The following is a 6,649-nucleotide window of genomic DNA, read 5'->3' as shown; positions in this document are numbered from 1 at the left end:
AGCATTATTTTTGTTGCTCAATGCAGCTAAAACACTTGCATTTTTCCCAAAGGGTACATTATAAATGATGCGAAGCTTCTAAGTACACATTAGAAGCAGGTTTCCAGGTAATCTATGAGAGCTTGGTCCACATTTATGTTTATATAAAACAAGAGTTTTTAAATGCAATTATTTTTTTAATTGAGAAATTAGGGTAAATTCATGGGAGTCAATTTTGGAGTTTAAAAGAACAACTTTTTGACCCCGACGTGATTTGAACACGCAACCTTCTGATCTGGAGTCAGACGCGCTACCGTTGCGCCACGAGGTCTACTGTTCTGTTCAACAGGATGACTTAAAAGTGAGCAAAATGATTTCGTGCTCGTCAAACTTTCCAGAGTAATTAACGAGATTAAAGTACATGAAGCTATTCTACAGGCCTGGCACTAGGTCACTCTAAAGTAAACATTTACAGTCCATTCAATAACACAGACCATCCATGCGATATGTATTACTACATTTTCATGACACCCTTGTACTTGCTTTGTTGCTGGCGCTGCTAATTTATAGTCCTGTCAAGTGTGACATAGACTATGAAAAACACATTTCTTGTATCATCAGCAGCGAAAGATCAGACATTTGTAACACAAGTCAGCCGAGATCCCATAAACTCAGCAAACAGAGTTTTTTGTTAATATGCCACTCTCCTCGAGGGCACAGAGTCAGAACTCTGCCTCCTTGGCCACAATTGTTAGTAGCTTTGCTTTGGTGGGCGCACTGTTACTGGGTGAATGGGAGAGTCACGCATGAGTCCAAGTGGAGAGATGATTTTGGAGTGAACTGTGCCAGTGGACATCACTCAAGTGTGACACGGAGAATACTCAAATAGCGACAGAAAATGCTGCCCGCCCCGAAATATCCTTGCACAGGGATACCTTGTTGAAGTTGCTACTCGCGCTAGGAAATTCTCCTCCTTAACTTTTCAGTTAATTTCAAGTATTTTCTATCCTTTGAAGGGTGTGGCCCCAGGAACATCACAATGGTATCTATCAACAGTGCAGCAGGTGCAGTGGCACTGAGGTTGTTGAATTTGAGCGGACCACTACATCCCAATTAGGCTTTTTGCTACTTAACCAGAGGACATGGATGCATTTCCCTTGCTTGCATGAGGGCACCATGTACCCTCACTGCACCACTGGCCAAGATATCCATTGCAAAGGTTTGTACTAATGTTTAAGTCAGGCAAGGAAGGAGTGCACATGACCTAGATTTTGATAGATGATATCACAATTAATAAAAATAAGTTAGATGACTATGACTAGTGGGAGAAAAATGTGAAACAGAAATCTATAGAAAAAAAATCACTGGCAGATTGAACTTGCCACTTTTCACGACTGTATTCCACTTGTTGGATTTAGTGGAATTTTGGATCTATTGCACATTTTGTGCTCTTTCAAACCCCCACTGTGAACCACCACGAAACACCATGAACCACCAACTGCAAACTATTAATCAGAACAAGCATTTGCAATTCTATAGGTCTTGCATTTTCTTGAGTTTGAGCTATTGGCATTGTAAATTCATAACTGGACTTTCCTTGCCTAAACGTCTGAACAGAAATTGGGAAATCAGGCTGGAAAAGTATTTTCTTTTTGTTTTAACAGAATGAAACATCTTGAAAGCCTAATTGCCTTCCATTTCAACAAAGCTCGAATGAAGTTAACAATAGCAGAGCAGCCTGAGAAGATTTTTTTTCCCCCAATAAAGGAGGTAAGAAATGCCCTATGTGCTATGTCGTGAGAGCTGGCAGGGAGGGGTCCTTGAGAAAGAGACTCAAGATGCATGTGAGGCTAAGCAAGATTCACATTATTGCTTCTAGGTTTAGCTACATTGTACCAGAAAGGGCATATTGTGGCTTTCGTGAACAGTGAGCTAAACAATGGTGTGTTTCTTTTTTAAAATAAGCGTATTTTAGGACCCGGAGGTAAACGAGGACAGCACTGGAATAAAGCCAAAACAAATGTCAGCGAAATGGGAGGAGGTGGGAGGAATGAAATGCTGCAACAAAACGCAGGTCGCTACCAGCCTAAAACGCCCACAGTGAAAAGGGAGTACCAAAGAAATAACAAAAATAGTCAGTCCCAGCAACAGATAAAGAAACCAAAGTGGATCAGTACAGTAGTTGGTCACTGCTCTGAAACAGTACAAGGAGTGAGAAAAAGGCAGAACTGACCACTAGCGATTTTTAAAGGACACTGCAACCAACAAATGAAATTGCTTTAAGCCATAAGAAGTATTCTAAAAGTGTACACGAGGCCGATGGCTTACGCTCGACCAAAAAATGGCACAAAAATGGCAAAAAAAGGGGGGGTGGCCTGACGCAGAAGAATGTGGCAGCTAAGCCTGGTCCTGGTGTGCCGTCTCCCTGATGCCATAAACCCTTCAGTTCTTCAGAGCTGAGATTCCCCACTGAGGCCCAAAGCATGAGGATAAGCCTTCAGATCGTGTAGAAGCAAAAACTGAAGCCTGTAGGAGGCTGGACTGGCTTGTAGTGAGTACCAAGGGGTACTTGCACCTTGCACCAGGCCCAGTTATCCCTTATTAGTGTATAGGGTGTCTAGCAGCTTAGGCTGATAGATAATGGTAGCTTAGCAGAGCAGCTTAGGCTGAACTAGGAGACGTGTGAAGCTACTACAGTACCACTTAGTGTCATATGCACAATATCATAAGAAAACACAATACACAGTTATACTAAAAATAAAGGTACTTTATTTTTATGACAATATGCCAAAGTATCTTAGAGTGTACCCTCAGTGAGAGGATAGGAAATATACACAAGATATATATACACAATAGCAAAAATATGCAGTATAGTCTTAGAAAACAGTGCAAACAATGTATAGTTACAATAGGATGCAATGGGGAAACATAGGGATAGGGGCAACACAAACCATATACTCCAAAAGTGGAATGCGAACCACGAATGGACCCCAAAGCTATGTGACCTTGTAGAGGGTCGCTGGGACTATTAGAAAATAGTGAGAGTTAGAAAAATAACCCTCCCCAAGACCCTGAAAAGTGAGTGCAAAGTGCACTAAAGTTCCCCTAAGGACAAAAGAGTCGTGTTAGAGGAATAATGCAGGAAAGACACAAACCAGCAATGCAACAACTGTGGATTTCCAATCTAGGGTACCTGTGGAACAAGGGGACCAAGTCCAAAAGTCACAAGCAAGTCGGAGATGGGCAGATGCCCAGGAAATGCCAGCTGCGGGTGCAAAGAAGCTTCGACTGGACAGAAGAAGCTGAGGTTTCTGCAGGAACGAAAAGGGCTAGAGACTTCCCCTTTGGTGGACGGAACCCGTCTTGCCTTGTAGAGTCGTGCAGAAGTGTTTTCCCGCCGGAAGGACGCCAACAAGCCTTGCTACACGCAAATCGTGCGTTTGGCGTTTTTGGACGCTGCTGGGGCCCAGGAGGGACCAGGAGGTCTCAAATTGGACCTGCAGAGAGAGGGGACGTCGAGCAAGACAAAGAGCCCTCACTGAAGCAGGTAGCACCCGGAGAAGTGCCAGAAACAGGCACTACAAGGATGCGTGAAACAGTGCTCACCGAAGTTGCACAAAGGAGTCCCACATCGCCGGAGACCAACTTAGAAAGTCGTGCAATGCAGGTTAGAGTGCCGTGGACCCAGGCTTGGCTGTGCACAAAGGATTTCCGCCGGAAGTGCACAGGGGCCGGAGTAGCTGCAAAGTCCCGGTTCCCAGCAATGCAGCCCAGCGAGGTGAGGTGAGGCACCAAACTTGGGCTGAAGAGTCACTGGACTGTGGGGGTCACTTGGACAGCGTCGCTGGATTCAAGGGACCTCGCTCGTCGTGCTGAGAGGAGACCCAAGGGACCGGTAATGCAGCTTTTTGGTGCCTGCGGTTGCAGGGGGAAGATTCCGTCGACCCACGGGAGATTTCTTCGGAGCTTCTGGTGCAGAGAGGAGGCAGGCTACCCCCACAGCATGCACAAGCAGGAAAACAGTCGAGAAGGCGGCAGGATCAGCGTTACAGAGTTGCAGTAGTCGTCTTTGCTACTATGTTGCAGGTTTGCAGGCTTCCAGCGCAGTCAGCGGTCGTTTCCTTATCAGAAGGTGAAGAGAGAGATGCAGAGGAACTCGGCTGAGCTCATGCATTCGTTATCTAAAGTTTCCCCAGAGACAGAGACCCTAAATAGCCAGAAAAGAGGGTTTGGCTACCTAGGAGAGAGGAAAGGCTACTAACACCTGAAGGAGCCTATCAGCAGGAGTCTCTGACGTCACCTGGTGGCACTGGCCACTCAGAGCAGTCCAGTGTGCCAGCAGCACCTCTGTTTCCAAGATGGCAGAGGTCTGGAGCACACTGGAGGAGCTCTGGACACCTCCCAGGGGAGGTGCAGGTCAGGGGAGTGGTCACTCCCCTTTCCTTTGTCCAGTTTCGCGCCAGAGCAGGGGCTAAGGGGTCCCTGAACCGGTGTAGACTGGCTTATGCAGAATTGGGCACATCTGTGCCCAACAAAGCATTTCCAGAGGCTGGGGGAGGCTACTCCTCCCCTGCCTTCACACCATTTTCCAAAGGGAGAGGGTGTCACACCCTCTCTCAGAGGAAGTTCTTTGTTCTGCCATCCTGGGCCAGGCCTGGCTGGACCCCAGGAGGGCAGCTGCCTGTCTGAGGGGTTGGCAGCAGCAGCAGCTGCAGAGAAACCCCAGGAAGGGCAGTCTGGCAGTACCAGGGTCTGTGCTACAGACCACTGGGATCATGGAATTGTACCAACAATGCCAGGATGGCATAGAGGGGGCAATTCCATGATCATAGACATGTTACATGGCCATATTCGGAGTTACCATGGTGAAGCTACATATAGGTAGTGACCTATATGTAGTGCACGCGTGTAATGGTGTCCCCGCACTCACAAAGTTCAGTGAATTGGCTCTGAACAATGTGGGGGCACCTTGGCTAGTGCCAGGGTGCCCTCACACTAAGTAACTTTGCACCTAACCTTTACCAGGTAAAGGTTAGACAAATAGGTGACTTATAAGTTACTTAAGTGCAGTGTAAAATGGCTGTGAAATTACGTGGACGTTATTTCACTCAGGCTGCAGTGGCAGGCCTGTGTAAGAATTGTCAGAGCTCCCTATGGGTGGCAAAAGAAATGCTGCAGCCCATAGGGATCTCCTGGAACCCCAATACCCTGGGTACTTCAGTACCATATACTAGGGAATTATAAGGGTGTTCCAGTAAGCCAATGTAAATTGGTAAAAATGGTCACTAGCCTGTCAGTGACAATTTGGAAAGAAATGAGAGAGCATAACCACTGAGGTTCTGATTAGCAGAGCCTCAGTGAGACAGTTAGTCACTACACAGGTACCACATTCAGGCACACTTATGAGCACTGGGGCCCTGGGTTACCAGGGTCCCAGTGACACATACAACTAAAACAACATATATACAGTGAAAAATGGGGGTAACATGCCAGGCAAGATGGTACTTTCCTACACAACCCCCCCCCCAAACGAAGGACAATAAGACTAGCCATTACCTGATGAGTCTTCATTGTCTAAGTGGAAATATCTGGAGAGTCCATCTGCATTGGAGTGGCTACTCCCAGGTCTATGTTCCACTGTATAGTCCATTCCCTGTAGGGATATGGACCACCTCAACAATTTAGGATTTTCACCTTTCATTTGTTTTAGCCAAAGTAGAGGTTTGTGGTCTGTCTGAACAATGAAGTGAGTGCCAAACAGGTATGGCCTCAACTTCTTCAGAGCCCAGACCACAGCAAAGGCCTCCCTCTCAATGGCAGACCAACACTTTTCTCTAGGGGTCAACCTTCTACTAATAAAAGCAACAGGTTGATCCTGGCCCTCAGAATTAAGTTGTGATAGGACTGCCCCTACTCCTAATTCAGATGCATCAGTTTGGACATAGAATTTTTTAGAGTAACAAGGGCTTTTCAGGACAGGTGCAGAGCACATGGCCTGCTTCAGCTCCTCAAAAGCTTTCTGACAGTTTGCTGTCCATAATACCTTTTTAGGCATTTTCTTGGATGTGAGGTCATTAAGAGGGGCTGCAATGGAGCCATAGTTCTTAATGAACCTCCTGTAATACCCAGTGAGGCCTAGGAAGGCTCTCACCTGAGTCTGAGTGGTAGGGGGAACCCAATCAATAATAGTTTGGATTTTCCCCTGAAGTGGTGCAATCTGTTCCCCACCAACAAGGTGTCCCAGATAAACCACCTTACCCTGCCCTATCTGGCACTTTGAAGCCTTGATAGTGAGGCCTGCCTTTTGCAGAGCCTCCAAAACTTTCCAAAGGTGGACCAGGTGATCATCCCAGCTGGAGCTAAAGACAGCTATATCATCCAAATATGCTGCACTGAAAGCTTCCAGCCCTTGCAGGGCTGTGTTCACCAACCTCTGAAAAGTGGCAGGTGCATTTTTCAAACCAAAAGGCATTACAGTAAACTGGTAATGTCCTCCAATGGTAGAAAATGCAGTCTTAGGTTTAGCATCTTCTGACAATTTGATCTGCCAATACCCTGCAGTCAAATCAAAAGTGCTTAGATACTTGGCAGATGCCAGTGTATCTATGAGCTCATCTGCCCTGGGTATAGGGTGAGCATCAGTTTTGGTTACCAAGTTGAGACCTCTATA

The 6,649-nt window shown here is 46.4% G+C and overlaps 1 non-coding gene across 1 annotated transcript; it reads right to left on the bottom strand.

The window, feature by feature from the left end:
* Positions 1 to 238: 238 nt before the first annotated feature.
* TRNAW-CCA (transfer RNA tryptophan (anticodon CCA)) lies at positions 239 to 310 on the bottom strand. The gene has a single exon. It is a non-coding gene; the product is annotated as a tRNA-Trp (tRNA).
* Between the last annotated feature and the right edge of the window lie 6,339 nt (positions 311 to 6,649).

The sequence above is a fragment of the Pleurodeles waltl genome, chromosome 12 (assembly GCF_031143425.1).
Source record: "Pleurodeles waltl isolate 20211129_DDA chromosome 12, aPleWal1.hap1.20221129, whole genome shotgun sequence".
Taxonomy (NCBI): Eukaryota; Metazoa; Chordata; class Amphibia; order Caudata; family Salamandridae; genus Pleurodeles; species Pleurodeles waltl.
Note: the sequence above shows the minus strand (reverse complement) of the source record. Positions and strands in the feature narration are given on the sequence as shown.